Source organism: Argiope bruennichi, chromosome 9 (assembly GCF_947563725.1).
Source record: "Argiope bruennichi chromosome 9, qqArgBrue1.1, whole genome shotgun sequence".
Taxonomy (NCBI): Eukaryota; Metazoa; Arthropoda; class Arachnida; order Araneae; family Araneidae; genus Argiope; species Argiope bruennichi.
In genome coordinates, this window is record NC_079159.1 from 110497408 (window position 1) to 110524413 (window position 27006).

General features: G+C 29.7%; 1 protein-coding gene across 1 annotated transcript in view; it reads left to right on the forward strand.

Annotated features, from left to right (window-relative positions):
- The first annotated feature begins 2745 nt into the window (after positions 1-2745).
- Positions 2746-27006, forward strand: part of LOC129985112 (cilia- and flagella-associated protein 68-like) — a 116102-nt gene continuing 91841 nt past the window's right edge. The window contains exon 1 of the mRNA XM_056095023.1: positions 2746-2851. The gene's annotated coding sequence lies outside the window, so the exon portion shown is untranslated. The remainder of the gene's footprint in view (positions 2852-27006) is intronic.

Sequence of the window (27006 nt, forward strand, 5' to 3'; positions counted from 1 at the left end):
ATAAAAATTCTGATAGAATTGTGATCTGCTAATTAAAAATGACTGTAAAAGAATGAGGTATAAATAACAAAAAGAAATTAATTAAAAGCTACCAATTGAGCTGAATTTAATGAGCTCATTTTTAATGTTAGCTCATTCTTAATTCTTAATGTTGAATATTATCAGTAAAATGACTGTTAGATTTGTTTGCAAAAGAAAGTACTGCGGAAAACTTTAACACTTAAAAATAATAATTTCTATTCCTAAAAGTTAGTATTAATTACATTTTATTAACAGAATATAATTAACTTTTTTTTCATCAAACGTTAGAGTGCCGAAAGAAAGTTCCAGCATTTAATAGTACTTCTATAGGGTAGAATATCATCACATCGACATTTATAAATCTGAAAGATAAGTGAATAATTAACTAATTTCCAGATTTCGAATATAGAAATTAACTGCGGAAAATTTGTATAAAAATATGGCTTTAAAGTATGTCTATATAAACTCGTGAATTATTTATATGAATTGTCTCAAATTTAAATTAACCTTTGAATTAAATTATATTTTTTGGAGCCATCTGGAGTAAAAGATGAGAAACTGTCGTATAAGCAGGTTCTTGGTTACTTTGGCGATAAAAAAAAAATGTTGATGTTGTCGATGAAGATGGAAAAAAAAAAAAAAAAAAAAACCCGTAAATTTGGAGAAATAATTTCATTTTTTTTTTTCATTGTAACAACACTTTATATTTTTATAAGCAATGTGTGACAAAGAAGTAAGTCTTTATGATTATACGTAAGCTGGAAAAATGATTTATATAAAACAAGCTAAGATGATATTTTAAAAAATAATACTGATAAATTTTTCTTTCCGTTAAAATATTATTTCTCAGTAACACTAAAAATATCATTCTGAAAACTTACTTATCATTTAGTTTTAAAAATTGTATTTGCAAGAAGAAAAAAAAAGGAAGGAAGAAAGAAAAAGACATGAAATGTTTTGTAGAAGAAATAGGTTTGAAATTATTGAACAAGTGTCTCATCGTTGTAAAATCAATCACTATATAAAAATTTCAATAATTATTTTATCACTAACAATTGCATGTAGAATAACGTTTTGTTTTGTTTTCAGATCTTGTGATTACTAAATCTGCCTTTTCATTCACTGTTAAGCTCTAAATAGTGTATGCTCTTTCATAAATCTTTTATAACGCGGGGAAATCTATTAAAACATTTCACACATTTTTCCTTAATAATGCGAAAACTCCTGGGACTCTTTTTTTGGTGTTCTAGTCCATTTCGATTACTCAAAATTTATTATGATTTTATTCTAAAGGGTTAAAAATATGCATAAAAATGTGCTACAGCATTTTATGTATATTAAATAGTGCTTTGAGGCTCATTTTCTGAAAGTGAATATTTTTAATTGCTGGTATCGAAATTATAAAATTCTTCGCTTCAAATTTTAAAAAAAATGCCTTTAACAATTATTTTGAGATTTTATAAAACTTTATTGTTCAAGGAAATCCTAATAAATGTCAAAAAAATTTTTTGAATCAATTTCTGTGATAAATATTACCAATAAAAATTTTTTTAAATGCTGTCAATTGGTAATATCATCCAATAAATATTAACATATCAACCAAATATTACTTTTGTTCTAAATTTTATTTAATATAGTTGATTTTTTTATATTTGATTTCTTTATTTCTTTGACTATTATTATCTATTTTTATTACCAGATATCTCTGGCGATCAGTTGTCTCGGCAATGATATTGGTTGTATTTTTTTCAATTAGATCATTTAGATTTAACTCATATCCATGATAGCGTGGAATTGCCATATTTTAAAACTGAGTTATTTTGATTGTCTTACATATGCTCTATTTATTGTGTACATGAACTTTTCTAATGGATACTAGTCCCATGTGCTAGTCCCATAATGCTGTTAAAAATATAGATGTGCAATTCATCTATCTTCTAAATTTTGCGGTATTGTAACTTCACATTTTTATTCGTCTCGTAAAGTGCATCATATCAAACAAAATTCTTCATCTTCAACCTTAAATAAGAAACAAAACTCCGCGATTAAATATCTGATGAAGCAACGAAAACGGTTTGAGATAAACAATGTAATATATTGCTGAAAATTAGGCAAAACATATTTTTTTTTTAATTTACCAAAAATTGAGGAAAAATTCAACGCAAAAATTAAATTGGTGTCTTTAAAAAAGTCAATTTTTTATATTTTGAAACGGTATCAAATTCGTCTTTGTACTATAATATTTTTAGAAGTTATGGCAGAAAAAAACCACTTAAAATTCAATTTAATTTTTAATTAATTAAAAGTTTAATTAAAATTTCAACAAAATCACTCGAAAAGGAACATTCCCGCCCTTTAAAGAATATATGAGCCAGATTTGTTAGCTATAGATTAACCGAACTGTTTTGTGCCAAAACGCACATGCACATACATTCATCTTTATTAATAGTAGAGATTACAGAAATCGAGTTATAATTGTTACAGAATCTGAAATTAAATGTCTTTTGCAAATGATTTTTAGTTCATTATCATTTATAATTAATAAGAATTTTTTTCATCGATATATTTAAATCATTCAACATGAAAAAAAAATCGTTTTTTAAAATAATAACAAATTATTCTTTATTTCAGATTACGAATCCATATCGATGAAATAACAACTTTGATTTAATTTTAATCTTCTATTACATTTATTATTATTTTTATTTCAGAGTTCCAACGAGAACGTGAGATCCTTGTTTTTGTCTGTGGTTTCAGAAGAAGCTATCGGAGATTCGTTTCTTTTCCTTAGTTCCCGAGTCAACTTCGTAGAAGATAACAGCAAATGAAGGTATTTTTGTCTTTCTTATCAATACGAATCAATGTGAAGTTCTGCTTCAGTTGAGATAAGGAAATGCCGTTGTGAGATTTAACCTAAAGGGAACAATTAAAGCTATTTTAGAATTCTATTTCCACTTTCGAAGTTTTTTTAGCATTCAAAGTAGTTATTATCATAAGAAATAATTTTTTTTTTTGAACGAAAAGAAATTAAAGTTCTCTGTACTCAGAATTTTCATAAACCGGAATAAACTACTTTAATTTAAGAAGGATTATGGGAAAGAGAAGAATTTTGTTTTCGTTCTTTTCTTTTGTCGCTTGGTTTTAGCAAACGGTTTTTTAAACAAATACTTTTCATTTTTATAGCTGACTCATTGGAAGTATTTATTGTGGATACATTTGAAATTATCAAATTAGTGATTCAAGAAAATATCAACTTTTAGAAAATCTCTCCCCAACACTTAACTTTAAAATAATAATAATAATAATATATTAGAAGTTTTTTCACTTTTATAGAGCTTTGATAATATTTTTAACTGAATATTAGATTTATTATTCTTTCATTCTATACAGCTTTGAGATATAAATGGATTAAATATAATGGAATGGAATAAACTTTAATAATAAAAATGGAATAAATTTTATTTTTGAAAAAATAATTTAATCCTGGTTAATTTTCTGAAATTAACCAGGAAAATAAAACTAATTCAGAAATTAAGTACAAAATAGATAAAAGGATAATATTAATTTAAATAGTATTCTTTCGTTTGTTTTACTTTATTATTCTTAATGCGAATTGGTGATGAGTTAACAAATTATTTTATCCGTTCTAATGAAATATATGCTGAGGTTTTTAAACTTTTGATGTTGGGTAACATTTTATATACAGAGGTTCAAACAATTGAGAATACACCTTGCTTTTATTTGATAAATTAAACTTTCAATATAAATAACACATTACCGAGAAGTGCAAACATGTTTTTATTTTTACACATGACAAATGATTTAATTTAAAGTAAAAATAAAGAACAATCAACGAAAAACTTCTAAACTGAAAAGTTTCAGAAGCATTTTAAATAAACATAATCAGATTTTTGCCTCAAAATAATTGAGAATACACCAATGAAATTTTTGTAATATTTCGCATACAAAGAGGGTGTCAATGTTTAGTTTGTTTAGCTGCATGTCTTTTGGCTTTTATAATGGCCTCTAAATGTCGTGGTACCAATTCGACCACCTTTTTGTGGTATCTGAAGATATTTTACCCCATTCTTTTTGCAACACTTGTTTTAAATGGGTTTAGTTTCTAATTTTGTGTTTTTGAACCGCTGTTTCGAGTGTGGCGTACAGTTTTTCAATGACAATGATGTTGGGTGACTGTGGTGGTGTGTGTAACTGCTGTTTACAATGAAAAAGACACCACATTTTGACGTTACATGCAGTGCGTTTGGTATCGTTGTTCCTGCTGGAAAATGAAATTTCCAATTAAACACAAATTTTTAGCACTTTCCTTTAGTACGAAGTATATCCATGTAAACCATATGGTTCATAATGCGATCTATGAAAATTAAATTTCCTACCCGGTTGAAGCCATACAACCTCAGACCATGATGGAGTCACCACCAGGTTTAACTAAAGGAAGGAAATTTTTTTGGATACAAAGAGGGATTGAGATTTCTCCATATGGTGTGACGGCTGTTACTGCCAAAAATGTTGAATTTACCTTCATTACTAAATATAACTTTCTGCCAAAATTATTGATCTTCAATTGATGAGTTTTTGCAAACCCCAAAAGCTTTTTCAGATTTTTACAAGTTGATGAACGGTTTCTTTCTAACAACTTATCTTTTATATTCAACTTGTCTAATTACATTTTGCACACTTTCAGCACTTACACTTCTGCCTTTGATTTGAGAAGTTTCCGCAGCAAGTTTGATGAACCATACGGTTTACATGGATATATTTCGCAGCAATCTAAAGGAAAGTGCTAACAATTTGGGTTGAAATGGAAATTTCATTTTCCATTAGGACAACGATGCCAAACACACTGCACATAAAATGTGGTGTCTTTTTCATTGTAAACAGCAGTTACACACACCACCACAGTCCCTCGACATCAATGTCATTGAAAAACTGTGGGCCACACTCGAAATAGTGGTCCAAAAACACAAAATTAGAAACAAAACCCATTTAAACAAGTGTTGTAAGATGAATGGGGGAAAATATCTTAAGATACTACAAAAAGTTGGTACGAAGTAAAAATCGGTACCAAGACGTTTCGAGGTCATTATAAAAACCAAAATACATGGAACTAAATATTGACACTTCCTATGTATGCGAGATATTACAAAAATTTCATTGGTGTATTCTCAATTGTCTGAGGCAAAAATTTGCATATATTTATTTAAAATGCTTCTGAAGATCTTCAATTTAGAAATTTTTAAGTTTATTATTCTTCATTTTTACTTTAAATTAAATAATTTGTGATGTGTAAAAATAAAAACATATTTGCACTTCTCGGTAATGTGTTATTTGTATTAAAATTTGGATTTATTAAGTAAAAGTAAGGTGTACTCTCAATTTTTTGAGCCACTGTATATTAAATAACTGAAAAAAAAATATTATTCAAATCACGGTTTCTATTACCACGGCATTAACCTATACTAAATTATATTCAACACTATTACTTAAAAGTAATTAATAGTGTACGAAATTGCACGTTCCGAATTTTCTGAAGACAGAAAGTCTTTGATAAGTAACACAATTTCTTGATTAATCGAAAGACCCAATGACTGAACACAGATGTGGTGCGTTTTCAAGAAGACTGGAAGTGATTTATTTTATTTTGACAAAGTTCCAAAATTCTCCAAGAGTATTGAGAAGTTTCTTCTCGGGATTTTTCTATTTGACACCCATCCAAAGGTCTCAGAAATGAATCATTGAAGTATATTATTGATTCATTGAATATTCTTTTTTACTACCCATGATATTTTTAAAAGTTTCCTATTTTTTACTTTACAAAAGTGGAGTAATTGTATATAATATAATTGTTTAAATTGTTATGTATCAGTTAAGTGAAGTTCGTGTGCTGTGTATTTGAAAGTGAAGTAATTTAGCAATATATAATAAGGAAAGTAGAATTCAAAGTTCTTTATATTTATTTTATTTTAAGAGAGTCTATCTGTCCGGTTGTTCGAATATATTACAAAACGAAGAATGCAAGATGGATAAAATTAGGATGCAAGATGGATAACACAAATTTAACATTTATAATGTTGACTACTATCAAATTTTGAGCTAAATCGAACAGAGGGTTGATCGTCTATTAATCTGTACTTTCAGAAACTAGTAAATGGGAGGATGAAATTTTATATACAATCTGGTATAACACCTTTATTAGATAGCATGAGAGAAAATTTGGAAAAAAAAACCCCTTTCCCTGTTTTATTAAGTTTTGCAGGTAGTTCGTAAAAAGTACAGTCTTTGCAATGAGAACAATTTTCTAGAAGTCTGGGTGATACTCTTGCAAAATGGGTCGAATTTTGTGCTAAATCTGTCAAAGAGTTGATTATATATCCTTACTTAGTGGTTTTATAAATGCGATAATTTAAAAAAATGAATAAGCTAGACAAATGAAATTTGGTACATGGGTGTGGCATCACAGTTATAAGCGCCTACCATATTTTGGACACAATCAGTTAAAGGGGAAAAGTCTAAATTCATATTCTATTTTCTCGCTACGACGACCTGCCAAATGTAAATGTACGAATATAAGTAAATTAATGTACTATATGTTATGTAAATGCACGAAAAAGGCGAGACGAGAATACTTCGGTTAATTTATAATACTCAATAATAAAAATTGCAGTTATTGCATTTCAGTGTGCACATATGCATCAGATACCGATCAAACAGATAGTCAAACTTTTGACGGATTTGATCCAAAATTAGATTTAAATTTAAAATTTTGATTTTAAAATCATATAAAAATTTCACCTATCCAGTTCTTTGCATTTTGTGTTATCTTACTCTCAAGCAGACAAACATAATTCCATTTTTTTTTTTTTCGTAGAACTCGAAGAGATATACCAAAATCTTAAGATCGAATTTTTTGACTATTACAAAACTTTCTCATTGCACATTCTTATGTGACTTACTAGTAAGCAGTACAAAAACTTGAGGGGAGAATCAGAAAAATCATACGAAAATGAACCATATCAAATCGATCATCGTAATCAATTATGCTGATTTATGATGAATAATAACCATTGCTTCGAATTGTTCTTGAAGCACGGGTTTCAATTATTGCATTGAATCAAAGCATCCCAAATCCTTTGCACTCGCTGTTCAAAAACAAGGATATAAAAAAGAAAAAAAGAAAGCATTAAATTATAGAGCCTAAAAAGAAATTCAGTTTATTATAAAAATTTAGCAAATTTTAATTATTTATTTAAGTTAAAGTGATTGGGAGATGGTTTTCTGAAAATATAATTTTCTTTATCCATCTCGTCTTATATTATTTTTTTTTTATTACTTTGACCGACAGCTGAAGAAGTCTTACATTAAATAATGTCAAAAATCATGAAATAAATTTTAGAAATGGAAGAAAAAGAAAAATTCATGTAACGGCATTTTAATAGAGCTAACAATTCCCCCGATTAATAAAAAAAAATTAAGTTGTCAAAAATCATTAGTTTAGTCACCCCTCCTCCTTTTTTTTTCAATCCTCCAAACATTCCGATGCAAACGATAACTGACGTGCCCATCCTATCCATGAGGGGGGATCCCGTTGTTTTGTTTCCTTCCACGTGGTCGGTGAACACCCAGAGACAGCGACTTCTTTATCGACCGACGCAGGCCCAGCAACAGTGCAGTACCTGGGCATGCCCAGGCTGGCTACCCCGGCTCTGCTCATGTTGCCCTGATTCTTGGGGAAGAGAGGAAATGCCTTTCCAAGGACACGCGCACCCGGAATTCTTCGCCTCGGGCTGATCGACTCACAAAAATCTCATCAACCGGGATAAGGTACCAGCTCCAACCCCCTGAAATGCAGAGCTCCCTCGGTACTATATTGGGGTCGACATCCCGGCGAAGAATTCCCAGGTTCAGACGAATAAGTGCCCGGGTTTTTTCCCTCAGAGTGCCCTTCCAATCAAATATTGTGTTTAAAAATAGCTTTGCTTGGATTCCCGAGACGGAACTAACTGCAATTTTGCCGAAGTGGAAATTCGAAATGATAAAAATCATTTTAAAACAAACTCACTGTTGTGATAATTGGTTATTCTTAGGATCGGATTATTAAAGAGAATAACTCTAAACAACTGACTAGGGTTTTCAAAACTTTGAAAGTTCTTTACGCTTTTTTATAGCATTTAAATGGTAATCAAGTTTTGTATTCATTTAATTTACATGATTTTAATTACCATGATTTCTAAATTATTGAAGATTAAATCAAGTATTGTTTAAATTTCAAAATACTATTTTTAGACTTTTTTTTTATTAATCCCTTGCATATTAGTTTAATTCAATTTTTTTCGCCTCACGGGCTCACAAGTCAACTAACTGCCTTTGCAAACTTGGAGTTAGAGTATTTAGACTGTGTTAAAAAAAATTTGTTTAACTTTTTTCTTTTGGTTTTGCTCAAAATTACTCTAAAATTTAAAAAAAATTATACGAAAAATAAAATTAAATATTTCATATTTATATTTAAAATAAAATTAGTAAACATGCATTTCATCTCATAAAACAAAATACGATTTTGGCGAACCGGCGCAGACTAAACGGCAAACATTAAAACAAAAAAGCTTAAGGAGAAAATAAGATTATATTTTTAAAAAATGCAGAAATGAAAAAGCAGAATTTCCCTTTACAAAGATAAAGAATTATGAGATTTTTGAAATACCAAACGATTAACGTAGTTAAAAGAAACATGCAAAATAGTAAATGCGATTGCAAATTTTGTTTCTTTTGTATACTGTCACTTGTTAAAAATGTCATCAAAGTTATGCAACTTTCAATATTCAAGTTTCAAAACTTTTTTTATGCTACTATTTCTACTTTTTGAATTATCTATTGAGAAATTCTTAAATCAAAGAAGATGAAGGCTGATTTAACCAATTCCCAGGGTATTGCATAATTTATTGCTTCAGATGCATCCCAATTACATTCATCGTTTGAGTCTATTTCGTTAGTCTAGTTAAAGAAGTTAATGAAAAGTTACAGAAAAGTGCTTTGCAAATAAGATACGGGAAAGAGGCATTAATTTAATTCAAATGGCCGAAGTATTGTTTCAGGGAAAATTTGGTGGAAGGATTTGGGATGGTGATTATATGTGAACACAGTACCACTGTTTTTTCTACGTGATCCAACCATTCATTAATCTGGATCTTAAACACGAAGAAATGTATCTTTCTACTTATATTTAAGAGTATTTGAGAGCCACGTTTGAAGAAAACACATTCAATAGTTCGGATTTGCCTAGCATACAAATTATTTATGAATTTTTACTTCCATTTATACAGATAATTTGAGCGGTATTTCAATGCAATATGCTTAATGAAGGCATTTCAATAATAAATTATAAATCATGATCTTGGCTAATAAAAGTAAATTAAGGTTTTTTTTTTAATTCATTTTATTTTACTAAAAAAGAAAAAAAAAAAATAATTGAAGTAAGTTAAAATAGTCGGCATGAGTTAATTAGACTTTCAACTAATAATTTTTGTATGAGGGTAAAGAAAAAAAAAGTATGAATGAAGTGTTGAATTTGTAATATTTACCTGAATTAAAGTTGTTAAAATAATATTCCTTCCGAACATGAGGGGATGGAATGAACCGATTCTGAGGTTACACCTTCGTTAACGAAGGCTTCCAGGTTTACAACAAGATTCACTCGAATATTAGAATCTGGGGACGTTTAGAGTCAACTGGCCTAACTCTGACGTAGAGATTCAAATGTTCTCTTGGTGGTATGGTGTGGAATTTTGGAGAGAGAAGTGACTATTCAGATACGTTTTTCTAATCCCATTATTGTTCAAACAACCCTCATTAGCTTTCAAACAGGACGGAGCTTAGAAGCTCTTAGATAATGCATATTTAGGAATCATTTCAATATATTTCATTTATAATATAATAACCATATAAGCAGCTTTTAGTTAACAAAGATATTGCCAAAACTAAAATTGCAAAACATTTATCGGCATGTCAATTTCAAGAGAACAGGTGTTTATATATTGCATATAAATATTTAAAAAAAAATCTGAATTTATATTTGAAAGCACTTTTAAATCAAGTGACAAAAAACAACAACTTATGTAAGTGTTTCAAATAGCCAAACAAAAAGTTTAATAGTGTTGTTGACTTGTAAGGGGAAAAAAAAAAAAAAAAAAAAAAAACTGCAAGCGAATTTGAAAGTTTGCGATATAATTTTTTAATTGTCTTCTTTAAAACTTCTCTTTATTTTTTAAAAATATAAAACAAATGAAAGAATTGCCAAAATGTTCTTTTAAAATTAAATAGAAATATCAAATAATAAAGGTAGAATAGTTTAAAATCTCATTGCTGCTTAGTAATGAAGTATCTATAAACTCTCTATCTTCAAAAATCATCTGCATCTTTCCAGTTGTTGATTAATAAAAATTTATGAAAATTTGTATGGAAATAAAGTTAGTATCATTGAAATAAAATGTTAAATTTTAAGATGGTTGAATTCATAGCACTTTTCTTATCAAATGAAAGCGCGGAGCTGAAATACCATGGAATTACAGCAGAAAAATCTCGTAACCTAGGGGGGGGCGGGGTGCCTTCAAAGCTAAGGCATTTCGAGGCATTTGCCTATTTTGACTATTTTATAATCCAATCCTGAACATTAATATAACTAAGATAAAACTCTCCTATTGTGCATTTATTTTAAGCAAAATTGTGGACACCACAAGTGCACGCATTTTGTATAGAAAGCATACGAAAAGAATATGTTATATTCATAAAAAAAAGTATTGTAATTATCAAAACAAAAATCTACATTTTGACGAATCTCCCCGTTTTAGACAACCGTGAGTTCGAAAAACACATTTTCAGAATTATGCCTATCTGTCTGTAAAACACATCTAGCTCAAATACCCTTTGAGATAGATGAATGAAATTTGGTATATGGTCTCTAAATTTATAGCTTTGCAGAATGTAAAGAGCTAAATAGATAAATTTTGATACACGAGTTAAGGATCTAAAATGTCGTTGTGTTGTGACTTATGGCACTTTACAAGCCCGCTGACAGTTATCTGTCAGCGATTTAAGCCAAGTGAGCATCTCTTGCTTTTTCAGTAGCGCCAACTAGGACCAAAAGTACGAATTAGCTACATCATGCGTTACATTCGTTTGCACAACCCCTTTTAACAGGGGGGCACCTTCACACACCTCACAGATAGAACACAGAAGAAGAACAACCATGCCCAAACAGGGACTCGAACCCAGTACGCCCAGATCCCGGGAAGAAGCGTTACCCCTATTCCAGGACGCCGGCTCTAAAATGTAGATCTGTATTAAAATTGAAATCAAATCCGTCTAAGAGTTGATCGTCTATCGGTCTGTATTTTTGCATGTATGTAAACATGATAATTCAAAAACGTACACGTTAGGTAAATCAAATTTGCTTTATAGTTTTAGTATTTAAAGTGTAAATTTTTATCAAGTTTCAGTCAAATCTGTCAAAGGATTAACCTCTTTCGGTACGTACTTTATTATACATTTAAACGGGATATATCAAGAACGCAAGGAGATAAATAAGTGAAATTTGGTATGCGATCTTGTGACTACAATTGTAGCTCTGTGTTAAATTTTGTTTTCAAATGTTGGAAAAAGCATAACTTTGATACTGTATATTAAACATATGCCAGTGATTAATCGCCTAAAATGGCGCGCAAGATTCACGCCAACGACATTTCGTAACCATTGCTCGTCAAAGTTTATGCACTTAATACATTTTTTTAAGTGCATAGAAAAAAAAATTGTTTTCATTACGAAGCACACAATTTGAGGTCCGGGTTTCTGAAAATAAAAATCAGAACACTTGTGGCTCCCATGGTTTTGACCAAGGTCCCCACTTTTATGCGGAGAAGAGTAACCTTTTATCATTGAAAGCGCGAGATAGTTTTAGGGAAACCATTCTCACTTGTTGTTTTCATACGTGAGAGTTGTATACTTCATAATATAATAAAGAAAACTGATATTTGGGCGTTAAATGCATAGCTTTGGTGAACAATTGTTTCGAAACTTTGGCATCTTTGTCTATTCATTTTTTGGCGATTAATTATTGTTACGCGGTTACATATGTATTAGAAAATCGAATATGTATTTTGGAAAACTTTTCTCTCGGCCGATTGAAGCCAAAATTTAATATAGAATTACAATTGTAATCGCAAGAAAACACGAGTATCATTTATTTAAGTTATTATATTTTTGAATTACCTGTTCACTACATACAAAAATCTAGCGACAGATGTTCAACACTTTGGCAGATTTGTTTCTAAATTTAATATAGTTCTGCATCTATGGTGTTAAAACTGAGTACCAAATTATATCTGTCTAGCTCTTTATGTTTGGTAATTATCGACTTATTTTGTATTCGGACAGCTGGGCAACAGATTTTCTCTGAATGGATTTTGGTCAAAATTTTATAGAAATCTACGAATTTAAATTAAATTTCATATTTGAAAAAAAAAAAAAAAGCGTAGAGCATTTTTGAGCTGTTATGTTGACAGATAGGCAGGCAGAGAGATATTATTTCTTGAATACGGTATTCAGTTTCAGAGAGCTCTCAAACGTGGAGATTTTTCGAAATCTCGAATTCAGTTTTTTTGAAGCTTATAATACTTTCTCTTTGTATATGAGTAAGTAAAAATCGGAGTTGCATTTCATATTCAAACGCGACGTGGCCTAATATATGAAAAAATAATGAGATAGAATTAAATTTTTGATTTACATGTATTTTCTAACTCGTGTCACCCAAGTTTATTTTATTGCGGTCACAGATGCTTAGATGACTGTATTTTAAATCTGTATGACTGAGAAAACACTTCCTAATTTGTCCTTTAAGCTCCATGATACTTAAGGAGTTTGCATAGCTCTATCTATTTAGAATCATTGATAAAAAAAAATTCAAAATTTTTAATTATTATGTTTATATTCTACCAATTAATTAAAAAGAAAGATTCCGCTTGATAAAGAAGTTAAAAAAAACAATATTTAAACGGATTGCGAAATCCGTAGAATCTTCCCAAAAGCACCGTTAGTAGGAACAAAAGATTCTCTGCTGACCGAAGGGAGGGAATGCAAGAAGAGAGAAAAAAAAAAAAGCGAGAATTAAGGTGAAAAATCTTAAAATCTTGTTTGCACCATAACTTGTTGAGATCTTCCAGGGCGCATGATTACGAAACTATTCATTCTGTAAGATAACATGGCTGGATAAAGATTTTACAAATAAAAATTAAATAACTTGTTTAGACTACTCCTACCCCACCCCCACATCTCCTTACGCCCTTTGTTGTGCCGGAATGAGAGGTAGAGAAGGAAAAGAGAAAGAAGGAAAAAAAAAAAAAAAAACTCGTTTACTTGCACAGTTTGGCGATCTTTCCCTTTGAGTTGCTTTCACACAAAGCTCACGCTTTGAAGGTCAAGTACGTTCAGATGCGGAACGTTCATATCTCAAGCGGTGTAAGTCACTTTGCATCTCTATGTGATATGCCAAGTCCACAATAAAAACAAACCGGAAAAAAAAAAAAATTGATCGCGAATTAACTTACCCACTTATTGATTGCTATGTACACCTCGTTACGACAAAATCGACAGTTTCTACCTAAAACACCTGTTTCTACTGAAGCGCGAATGATGCGTTAATTAATGCATGCATTCATCTTGGAGTCACTTACGCCACTGTGTCGGGAATTTTTCTCAAATCGGACTCGACAGCATTGCCGCACATCTCCACCCCTTCCCGGGATTTTCTTCTTTTTAAATGAAACAGGTTACATAGTAAAGAAGGGTCAAAGGTCTTGCGCCTCGTTCTCTTCCTTGCAGTGGTTATTATCCTTGATCTGATATTATCTAGCATTCACCTCATTTTTTTATTGTTGTTTTTGCATGGCGAAGTATCCTTTCTAAAATAAAATAGTTTTTGCTTTTTTTTTTAATTGGGGATGCATTTTTTATTGATTTTGAGTTTTTAAATATGGAAGCGGTATTTTTGCTTCTTTGCACAAGAATGCACTTTTATACAGTTGCATAAATCTGTTCTATAATTCTTGACATCCAATATAAAAGAAAAAAAGAAAAAGAAAAGAAAAGAAAGAAAGAAAAGAACAGCCTGGCATTATTATTATTTTTTTTAATCTTCAGTCTTCCATTTTTCTTCTCCTTGTGCCATTGCAAAAGCGATTTTTTTTTTTTTTTTTATGATTGTTGTATTGGGGTTTCAAAAATACTTTCGGATTCAGAATAGAAAATTTTTAAGATTGGACTTAAATTGCAAAAAGCATTCACTTCTGTAAAATATAAAATTGATTGAGGTCCTCTAGTAATTATAACCGGAGCCTAAGGGAATTAATATAAAACGTATAATTTTGAAACATATATACATATTGTTTGACAATGGATTCTAAAACCCTCTGCGTTTTTGCGCATGCGTTAGGATGGGTTTAATTCGTCAAAATAGGGGTGAAAGGAAAGATGAAAGGAAGGGATGTTTACATTTAACAATAAAATAAACTCAGATTACTCGCAGACTGAATTGAAATAATACGTTCAGAAACGACACGATATTCACATACACGTAGAAAAAAATTGAACAGAAAAGTATCTAATAGGGCGAAAATCAAGTTCAAAGAATGATGAAGAATTCCAGAAATGCGCTCATCCTTCCGCGTCTCTCCCCTTTATGAGGTAGAATCGCCGAAAAGTGACCGTCTCAGAATGCTGAAACGAACAGTACATGCATACATACGCGCGTATGCATTACTTATATACTTATGTATACACGTATCTATATAAAATACTCAGTATGTATGCAAATATATAGAGAGAGGGTTACTTTAGGTATATTCTAAATATAAATTTGCACATAAGTATTTGCATACATATATGCATGCATTTTTATACGTATATAATTGGATACAAATAAATGCGCTCTTATGCGACATACGTCTCACAAACGTATGTGCATAATACATATGCATATGTAATATGCTATGTATTACATACGTATGTAATACACTACACATGCATTATGTACGCATGTATGTGCATGCACAATACACATACATGCATTATGTACGCGAGTACGTGCATGCACAATACGCATGCATGCATTATGCGTATGCGTAGTACGTGCATGCACAATACATATGCATGCATTATGCGTATACGTAGTACGTTGCATGCATCCGTACCTATGTTCGTATGCATGTCCGCATATACTTAAATATTTAATATGTAATATGATGACATACATGCTTGGTACGATCAATATTTACATTCGAACAGAAGTTATTTACATAAATAAACATGTTGTTGTCACTTATGGCACTGTCGCAGCCCGCTGACGAAGGCAGCGATTTTAAACCGAATTTGTGGGATGCAGTAGCTTCAGAGGATAAAGGCCCCTGAGCACCCGAGGACAGAAGTCTGACTATTAGCTCATATGAAGATGATACACACACTCGCTTGCACAACTCTTTTTTACTGGGCGGGGGGGGGGGAGGCTCTTTTACACACCTCACAGATAGATCACTGGATAAAGAACAACCATGCCCGAACCAGGACGCGAACCCGGGACGCGAATTATAGAAAAAAGCATTAGTAATCAGAGATATTAAAAACTAAAGTACTCTCATTATTACTCAATGCAATCCGAGTCTTGAATACAACAATTCATCCTCCTGTTTGCTCGAGAGAAAACTATCGATATTTTCAACTCTAATGAAATTGCACTAAAAAGTAAAATTTATTTCTTAAAACATTTGTTTAAATCACGAAAGAAAATTAATTTTTTAATTAAAGCGATAAAATTTAGCTATAGATCAATCCATTAATAAGCAGTGTGATTGCAGCCATCCCCACGCCCCTCCCCTTAGACACTTATGTTACCATAATATATGATTAGCCCTTGAGTAGCTCCTGTTTTGAACAGTTGATACAATTGTTGAAAAGAAATCTATTGATAGTTTCAATATTGTCGGAAAAACTATCGATACTGGCGATAGTATCTATAATTTCGAGGACCTCGATATCGACAACGTTTCAGTATTGTTAATAGTCAACGATGTTTAAGAAACACTAATCATAATCTAAACTTTTATACCTTTGAGCTTATAATTTTTGTTCAAATTTGACATAATGATAAAATTTTAATATTGCGCATTTTTTTTTAATCAGCATTCACTTTTAAAAATATTATTTGTGAGCAAAAAAATTTAAATAAAATTATAATTACAATAAAATAAAAATTTCATGAATATTTTCTCCAGCAATCATCATAAAGCTTTTATTACTTCATATCGAAAAGAACAATTAATTATTTCTATATTCTGAACAGATGCTTACATCATATTTTTAACCACTGGGGCACCCGAAAAATTGAAATAATTAAGTTTAGTTACACTACACCGTAGAGGAAGATAAACCACTTCCACTTTGCCCGCCGTAGATTAGTTTTATCAGTGAGTCAAGCCGGGGCGTAAACCGAAAACGATTGTCGTAGTGCAACTAAAACTGAAACTTTCAAGTGGCGGAATTTCGGAGAAAACATTTAACCGCGATTTCCACGGAAGGAAAGATCGATGCGGAATGGCGTTCGATTCGTTCTAAGAAAGATAACGTCCTACTTTCCACTTCAGCTGGAATTCCATTTAACTCAATTGTTTTCATTCTTAGTTTCATCATTCGACGATGATTTTTTAAATCGATATTAATTTTTATATTAAATTCTTTAATAATTAAAAAGTGAAAACAAAAAATAACATATTGTCAAAAAAAAAAAAAAAAAGCTAATAAATAGATTCCTTCCCCCCTTTTTTGAAGGGATATTTTAAAATTTTCATGCTGATTTAGATTACTAATTACGATTAATCAAGTTATGTAAATCCAAAGCTTTAATACAATATAACAATAATGGTTATAAAAAAGAAATGAAATACATTTATTGTAAATTAATCATCTTTGATAACAGTTCGTTCGCAGGCAATAATAATTGATTTTTTCCGTTTCAATTACTTATGAGTTATTTAATGTTTATGGCTCCTTTTTTAAAAAATATAATTCTTAAATATATGTTTAACGAATGAATACGTTATTTATAAATATTAAATTATATACCAACCGTTACTTCCCTTCAAATGTAATTTTTTTAAATTTAAAAACTACTTTTCTAAAAAATAGTACAATCTATTTACCGTCTGCAGTCCTGTCTATATGAGAACTAATATAATAACAAAGTCCTTTTATTGTTTTAAATGTTTTTAATGAAATATCAATTCAAGCTGGCAATTTTTAAAAAAAACAACGCTGATTGCATTTTGGAAAGTTGACAGTATTTTTTCATTTGCCTTAAAAAATAAATGCCCAAAATTTATTTGAAATCTGTCCGGTCATTTAAAAGAAGATGTGGAACATATATAACCACAATAGCTTTTATTTATATTAAAATAAGCCCTGTCATTTTAGAAGCCCTGCCCAAGAAAAGTAACGAGGAGATTTAAAGATTGGCGTAGGTTGTGAGAATGGCGAAAAAATGGTTATTATAAATAATTCAAGAGTTAGATTGATATACTTTGCAGAATAATAAAAAAAGACTACAAAAATCTAGAGTTGTTGAAGATTAAAAAAAAAAAATGTTTAATAAAAAGGAGTGAAGAATATGAGATCAGGAATTTTCATTCGATCTTCTGTGGCTAATTATGAACATTTAAATCAAAAATATTTTAGAAAATATAGACAATTTGTAAGTTATTTACTGCAGTAATATTCAATTTGCTTTGTACAGTATTTTTCACCCATATTTTCATAATTGTTATTTTTCAAAAAGATTTCATTTTCATTAAATGCAAAATTATGGAATTTGCTAAATCTGTAGGAAAAACCAGGTTGTTTCCTAGAGGAGGAGGGATAGTAGAGGAGATAAAAAATTAACAAAAATGTTAAGAATATTTAAAAAAATTCAACCAAAATGTAACATGTAATGAGGAGAGTGACTCAAATTTGGAGATTCTTCAAGAGCAGGATCATCTCGATACCTCCTTGTCTTGAGCTAGTTCTTTTTAATGTATGACATAATTGTCCATGTCATCTTACATTTAATGCACGTTCCCAATTCTAACATCATTTTTATATTTCAAATGTAAAAAAATACAGTTAATTCCAGCATTAAAAACCTGCGATGCATATTACGTCTAGCAGCATGCTATTTGGATTAAAATGTGCTGATAAAAAGAATTGATGAAGAACAACCATATTCGTTCAGATTTTTCGATATATTTTCTCATACTTCATGAAAAAAAGCAAAAATAAAAATAAAGCAAAACTAATTGTTGTGTTATCAAAGTATATCACAAACTAAGAAGAAAAAAATGTAAGAGAAATAGATGATTGGATAGTTGTTTAAGCAGTCAAAATAGTTTGAATTTCATTACAAAAACAAAAAAGTTTATTATTCAAAAAATTATTTTCCTGAATTTATTAAAATCAAAGCAAAACGGCGATAAATCAATTAATATTATATAAAAGATAATTATTTGAATCTAAAAGAGGCGTGCATATTAATTTTTAAGATAATATTTTCAAAAGTTATCGTTATAAAAAAAGCCAAAATTTTGTTTAAGTTCTAATTAATTACAATTCTAAACAAATCGTTCCGAGATGCACATTTCCACCAACCAAAGTATATTTGTGTTAAATTTGGTATGTTTAATTGAAAGAAACTATCCGCCTCGTAGAATGACAATAAAAATACAACATTTATTACTAGAAGATATAATGTAATTATTTCAACATAATATTTACTAAATCATTTCAAAAAAATATATAATAATTTTATTTTTTCATCATTAGTAATTATATTATCAGAAAAATAAAGGACGATTTGAGTTAAATGTTTCAAACCCAAATGGAATCAAATGATTAAATTTGATGCACTGAAAGAACATATTTCTAAGTCGCATCTGTTTGCAAGTATGACTCAAATACGTTTATTTTTTGATGTGCGTGTCCGTTTCAGTCATAATCTTCAAGGTCACTGACTTAATTCCCACCTCTTTGATGTGCGAGAGCAGTTTAGTTGACAAATTAAAGCATCTATACAATCCTGCCATTTAATTGCATTTCCAAATAATAATTACATTTTCATCTTAGACAATTAGTGAAAATGTTTAATATTTTTCTTCCAGTTTTCGGAGAAATGAAATTAATTTTACAAAACCTTTGTGTCCCACTTATTTTATTATTATTTTGTTCTAGTCTCAATGACCTAATGAAAGAATATGATTCATTCCCCGTACTAGAAATTCATATTTGAAAAAAAAAATAATCTTTCTTTCTTATTTTTACTATGCCAATACTGAAACATCAACGCCTGGATTAGACCACCGTAGAATCTTAGACAATGTAAATCTTGGGACTTTTTTTCCTTCCCAAATTTCAAAACCAATTAGCTTTTTGTTATCGATTTTAATTTAATCTGTTGAAAAGTAGTTTTAAATAGCAAATTCTGACAAATTGAAATAGCAAAACGATGAATCACATATCACTTTCTAAAAAGTTATTTCAGATTACTCTTAAATAACCAGGAGTCATCCCAAAATTTTCTAGTATATCATCTAATAAAGATGTTATCCCCCCCCCAAAAAAAAAAGCCTTGTATAGCACTGGTCTGCAATAGTTATCCAAGATTAAGCTTTAATAAGAATTTATCGTTTTTTTTTTTTTTTTTTTTTATCGAATCTGTGATTCTTGGAGAGTTATTTGAAGATTATTTGCTGGACATAACATCCAAAAATCCGAATTTGTGCTTTAGACAAGTTGTTCCCCAACCGATTGAAACAAAAAGTTGACATAGAACTACAATTATACTCACAAAATCACACACTAAATTTGATATATTTGTCTTGGCATTTCTGAGTTATAGTGTTTACATGCCATCTGGTGGTCAAATTTTGAACTATTTTTTTCATCGCAGAAATCTTTTTCCCAATGGTCCATATAACGTACATATCAAGTTTTATGAAAAATCGATTGGCAAAACGGTTTCTAAAGATGTCTAAATAGGGTCACTTTAATTATAACCACCCTGTATTTATCGTGTTAACGTATATTCGAATAGCCAGACAGACAGACTTTCTATAGATGGATTTTGCTGAAATTTGATGTCAAGACCCCAAACTAAATTTCATCCGTTTAGTTCAAAGTATTTTTGAGTTATCTTCATTATGGACAGACAGACTATAAAAAATTTCTAAAAAATATGTTTTTCGAATTCAGGAAGATCTGAAACGCGGAGATTCGTCAAAATCTCGAGTTCGAATTTTTTGACGATTACTATAGTTTCTTTATACTACTTAAAGTAAGTAATAAGAGATAAAATAAAGTAATAGAGATACTTTTTCTATACTTCATATACAGGAAAGTAAAATTACACAACTAAAATTTAAAAGAATTGTAAAAAAAATAGTAGAAAAAAATAAAATTATTTCTGGCACAATCTTTAAAATATTTAATAACATGATTGGGTGATTTTTTTAAACAATAAAGTGTCTTATTTTTTAGAACAATGATGAATGTTTGAGAATGTTACTGGAATAATATTCCAAGGTTAATTTTATCAATATTTGATTTCAATTCGATTAAGTTCCATTGCACAACCATTATAATTAAATGAAAGCACAAAAATAAATAACTTCCAAAATACTGCAAAAGAAATTTTGATGCTGCTATGCAGTTTCTTGCTTTGCTTATTTAATGATCTGGCCCAGTGAAAACAGTAATAATGTGATGAAATCTGTGATTAAAAGAATTCGGTGAAATTCGATTCGGTTTTCCAAGAGGAAATTTTCTTGCTGATCACAATGAATCCTTTACGCTTGCTTAAAAATGATGTTATATGAAGTTTTATGTTTTAACACAGCGACAACAACAAAATAAAATATTTTCCCCACATAAATGCTGTTATAAAAATACACATGTTTATAGAAGCTAAATTGACTTCTTAAAAATAGTCACTTAAAATTCATAATAATGTTACAGACTTAGAATGTGGGCAACTAAAAAGTTGATAAGTTGTATCGACAACTGCGAAAAATGTAAGTTCGCATTTACAGTTGTTTAAACAACTTGATATGAAATGGAGAAATATGTGATTGAAGGGTATGACGCAGAGGACTTGCGGTTTTCTGTTTGGTAGTTTACGATAAGTTTCCTGATTTTTATGGGGAATGAATGTGTACAAATAAACTTTTTTTTTAATGTTCCTTTTAAAGAACGAAAGAAACTTGCACTTTTTTTCCCCTCTAAAAATATATCTGGTCAAATTCCATTGCTGTTCTGTTTTTCATGCTTCTTTTGCGAATATATTTTCTTGTTTTTAAAATATAATTTTAATCTAATGAGTAAATTATTATTGTCATAAATTTCTAAACCAGCTGTAGAGGTATTTATATTATCCAAATATTTAAACAAATATTGCTTTAGAAAATTCTGAGCCTCTTTTCTTATTATTTTATAATTCATCGACAAAATGATTCAGTTTCTATATATTCTTTCAAACAACTTTTTTTATTGTTAACTACAAAATACTTACAAAAAATATCTTGATTAATCTCACTTTTTTTTTTGGTTCATTTTTGTTAAAATCATTTTTTTTAAATACATTTCGTCCAAATGTTTGAAATAACATGAGTATTTGTCTCAAAAAGGGTTGATAAACTTTTTTTGAAAAAATGCATAAGATGCAACCCTCCTCTCCCCCCCCTTTATTGAGAAAAATTAAAATAAATGTTCTCATGCAGTTCTACAAATGGATTACCCTAAGAAATCTGATTTTCAACATTTGTTTTATTTAGTTTAATTAATGGAAAGCTATCTTTGACTTTTGTGGAGATTTGAAAAATTACAATATTTGGAAGTAAAAGCTTTAAAAAAAACTCCATTCATTGAAATTTCATGCTATATGAGTATATGAGTAATACTTATGGTTTCTCTGGAGAGCTAAAATAGCTAAACTATTTGTCTTGGAATTAACAACATGATCTTATAAATACTGCAGTACTCTTCTCTATTTCTCCACAAGGGCAAACTCTAGCTATAGAATTGTCAGAGAAAACCTTTCGCGAAACTGGACTTTCTGCCATGCCATTAATTAAATATAGTAAGCGCTTGTGATTGAATCTGACTTATGCTTGAAATAAATAAAGTCAGATAAATCGAAATTGATTGTAATGGAATAAACTCCTTCGTTGCTTTAATCTTTATCTAAGCACTTAAAACCATTAAGAAAACGAATCAGTCAGCCACCCCATCCATAGCCCCAATTACTGTACCGATTTCGCCAATTTGTATTTTAAATAAAAGCTCAAGATCTCTAGATACGCTATCAAAGGTCATCTGTCCCATTTCCTTTTCATTTCAAAAAGATATTACTAAATAAAAGCTTTTACAGAACTCCCAATCTCAGTAACTAGAGTGATTTCGCTAATTAACTTCGTCAGTTTGCAAACATAGCTAATAATTCAGAATGCACTATGTTTATTGTGAAATAATAATTGTTTTCTGTTACGATAAGATATAGTTCATTAAATTTTTTTATGAGGCTAATTTAATCTACTAATACGTTAGAGAACAACTAGTTGGCGAAGGTGGTTAGTCAGTAATAAATACTGTTGTATGCTAGTATATATTATTGTCCCAATTTACTATCGTGCATAGTAGATTTATATTCTGTTACAATGTTAAATGCTTTGTTTACGAATGTAATTGAATAGTTTAATTTTTTTTCCTTCGATTATAAGCACTCCATTTAGGATGCATTTTTTTATAGCGGGAAATGCTTTTATAATGATACAGATATTTTTGAATTCAAATTTAAGAGTACAAAATTAAAAAAAAAAAAAAATTACAATCTTTTTTCTAATAGAGTGAGGCTGGAATTATATTAAATGGCATTCTAGCGGCTTCTCCTCTAAAACTGAGCCTACGTTAGGGTATTCACTAGGCTTGATCATCTTTGTATAGAAGGTGAAAAAAGATTCTGATTTTTATTTGACACAGAAAAAAAGGGGTTCCATCCGATGTTTTTAGTATCATTTGTTAAATATATGAGAATAGACTATTGTCCCCTGCATCTAGATTCTCCTTAGAGAATGCATATAAAAAATCTTCTTCTTGAATGTTTCCCTACAATAGCGTCGAAAAAAAGTTTAAAAATGTGTTTCGACAAAACAAATTGAAATTCTATAAATAATATTTAATACAATAGATAAATATTTACAAAAAAAATGACATTTGTGTTACAGAGTCTGTTTATATATTTTCAGGGTCGTTCAATTCATATTTAAAATGTATAGACAATTTTTAAATGTTTGTTCTAATAGTCTTATATTCGGGATTATCGAATTTTAAGGATACTGATTTCTATTCCTTGTCTACTACTTTCTGCAATTCATCAATCCTGATGGATTTGGTCTAGGACTGGGCTCTTTTCTAGAGATTTAAGGCGTAATAGTCGATAGAAGAAACGTTGGGGGGTTTCGCAGGAATATGTTGCAAAAGTATATAGGAAATATTAATATCAGTCTTCATTCATCAAGGAACACAGTGGTAATTTTGGCTTGAAAGGCTTCAATTTCTGAAAGTCTTTGGAATAAAGAAATGGAATTTCTTCTGTATATCGAACGTAAAACTTTCTGCTGATCATATGTTGAGCCGATTTTAACTTTTCCACTTTTTTTATTTTAAATTCCTATTGTAGGATAAACTTCTTTTTTTCTATGTGAGAACATATTGCTTTCGGAATGAGAGTTTTCAGCCAAATATGCATTTTGAGTAGGAATTTGTGGCATGAACAAAAATTAGTGAGCCAAAAACAAAAGACATGGTTTGTTGGAGTATAGAACTACAGCTCATAAACTATAGAAATTTGATTCTAATTGGGTCCGTTGAACATGAAATATCAGAAAATATTCCAATTTTCAAATGTTTGAGTTTAGATTCTGATTCAAAAGCATCTAGTAGAGAATATTTTGCAGAATAATCATAGCGCGAAGCCCAAACCCTTTTTTCAAAATAATTTCGATGGTGCGATATATCAATGTATTTCATGAAACTACGGATCACTTAAAAATTCACTTCGCTCAGAGGCGAAACAACATGAGTGGTAGCGTACCAGTCTGCCAACATTTGCTCAAAATGGGTCAAATCCAAGTGAATATTTTTCATGATGAGAGTAACTATAATTATTATTTACCGTTATTAAAGTTGAATTTAAGCATAGTATTCTATTTAGAAATCAAATTTTAGTTATGATTCAAATAACATACGAATGGGAAGTTATCTTACGGATTAAAATGATTATTATTTAATGAAAATATTTGTAAATGGTTAATTTCATTTGTAAAACAATTAATTTGAAAATAAGGAAAAAAATGCATGAATTATTAGTAGTACAAATAGTTCATGCATTAGTATTACTAATGCATAAGCGATTAGTAATACCGGGAGAACTATTAGTATCTGGTTTATAGGATGGTTCGTTACCTTCCGATTTGTTTCGCCATCAATAGTGACAAAAATAGTGACAATATAGTGGCCTATCAATAGTGACCTATTATTAGTATGTAAACCCTGACAAAAATATGAAGGTTATTTTCTTTAAATTGACTTTCTGTTGGGCTTTCAGTTATTAATAGTTTAAGACTTAAATATTATATTATTGTATATACTATTAATCGACTAAGTCTCAGCCCGAATTGAGTTTCTCAATTCAGAATCTGATCTTGTAAAAAAAATCTTTTAAATCTTTTTAATTATTTTTTTTAAAAAAGGACCAAATGAAAATATGATTCATGGAAAACAGTTTGGAAGCAATTGTTGTTCTAAATTTTGATTCATCTCATTGCGGTTTACCATGAGTACATAGATATTTTTCTGATGGATAAAGTAATTCTGTGGGGTCAAATAATCCGCTCTCCAACGATGAGATGCCCCGTATATGGGAGGGGTTGGGCGGTGTCAGAAAATATAATTGCTTCACAACCTCAGTTTCCAATCTTATGTTGACAACAATCAATCAGATCACCCGGATGCTTAGATTAAACTGTATAACTGCGATGTGATAATTTTCGTAAATAAAAAATGTTATAAAGTTGTAATAATATTGTTTTATAATTTCCCCATTAGTTTTCTCATTTTCTTTTAATTTCTTTCTCAAAGCAACTTGTGCTGCTACAAACAAAGGAAGCTATTCTAAGGCCATTTTCATAGATTCAGATTTTTTTGCGAACTGTATCTGAAATTTGATATAAAATTTTTTTAAAAAAAACTTCTTTTCGTTGTGCAATACACAAAGTGCAATATTTAGGAATGTAAATATGTAACAACAGTTGTAATTTTTTGTAGCAACACCTATAACTCAACATAGATATTTGGGAGCTGGTTTCTGATTGCATAACTACGGCTAATTATCATCCGTAGGTATTCAGAATATTGATAATGTGAACACTGTTCCGGACCCAATTTTAGAAAAAAAGAAAGGCTCAAAGACAGTAAGAAAGAGAGAAAGTTCAGGATTTATGATTAAAATTGCAGCACCACTTGAAATGCAAACTTTTGCAGAGACTATTCTTTTCGCAAACAATGTTTACCTTGAATAGCAATTTTAAAATTGTGTGTTTGTTGCTGGTTTTGAAATTTGAATAGAAACGGAAACAAAATATTTTATCCCTATATTCAAATATTTCATTAAAGACAAATCAACCTTTTTTAGATACCTCATATGGGGTAGCGTAGAAAAATATTGGACGTATGTAAAATTTCTCTGGGGTTTTACTTCTTCTTGAAATTTTTCAACATTTTCAAGAAAAAAATCATTAAGAAAATCATTTTGACTTCAAAGATTTTAATCAAAACTATCAAATAAAAATTATCAAATTTTTTTATTGAATTTTGTTTAGTTATCATTGGGCGTTTTTTATTTAACTTTATTCGCATTTGTAGATTGATTTTTATAATCGATTTTTCCTTCGATTCCTGTTGTGCAGAAGGTATGCGTTTATAGAAAGGTATGAATTCGTTATAACGATATACTACTTCAAAATTTTCTAAATTTAATTATCAATTAATTCATGCAGAAAATTGATAAAAAAATTATGATGATGAATAAGGATATATATTTGAAACTAAAAATAATAAAAAAAAAGAAAAAAAATTAAAAATATGCTACGTTTGCTAAAATGATACTAAATCTATTAGTTGATGAAAATGCTTTTAATCAAAAATTTAGAAGTCCTAAACATATGGCGCTAGAAGTAATACAATAAAGAGAAAATGAATTAAAAGAAGCCATAATGAACATTCAAAGAAAGAAATTCTTTATTTAAATAAAAATTATTTAATAAAATTATAACTTAAACATTAAAAAAATAAATTTAATTTAAAAAATGAGAATTTGTTTAAAATTTAATTTCTTTTTATTATTTATATCAACCACTGACTGCTTGTACGATGCTTGCTCTGTTCTATAGGTTTTGTAAAAAATATATATTTTCTACTTTTTAATATAAAACTTCTGTTACCAATAACGGCATGTTGTTTAAAATCTTAATTAATTTTTATTATTTGATTTATTTTTCCGTCTTAAGATGGTGGCAAACGTTCCCTGATGAAAAATGGGATCACACAAATTTTCCCCATCCAAAAAAAGGTGTTGCTATGGTAAAAAGAGCAAGAAGCCTTAAAAAAATAGCGATTTCGTAAACCGAAAAATATATTAGAAATACAAATAGAAGGTCTTGTCTGTTGATTTGTATAAGGTGGTTTTTCGAATGGTGATTACATTTGCAGAAGTGCTTTTGATGTGTTATTTCTTTCCTCCTCTCAACGTAACACCGTAAAAACCGGAGAGTAAAAACATTAGTGTAAGAA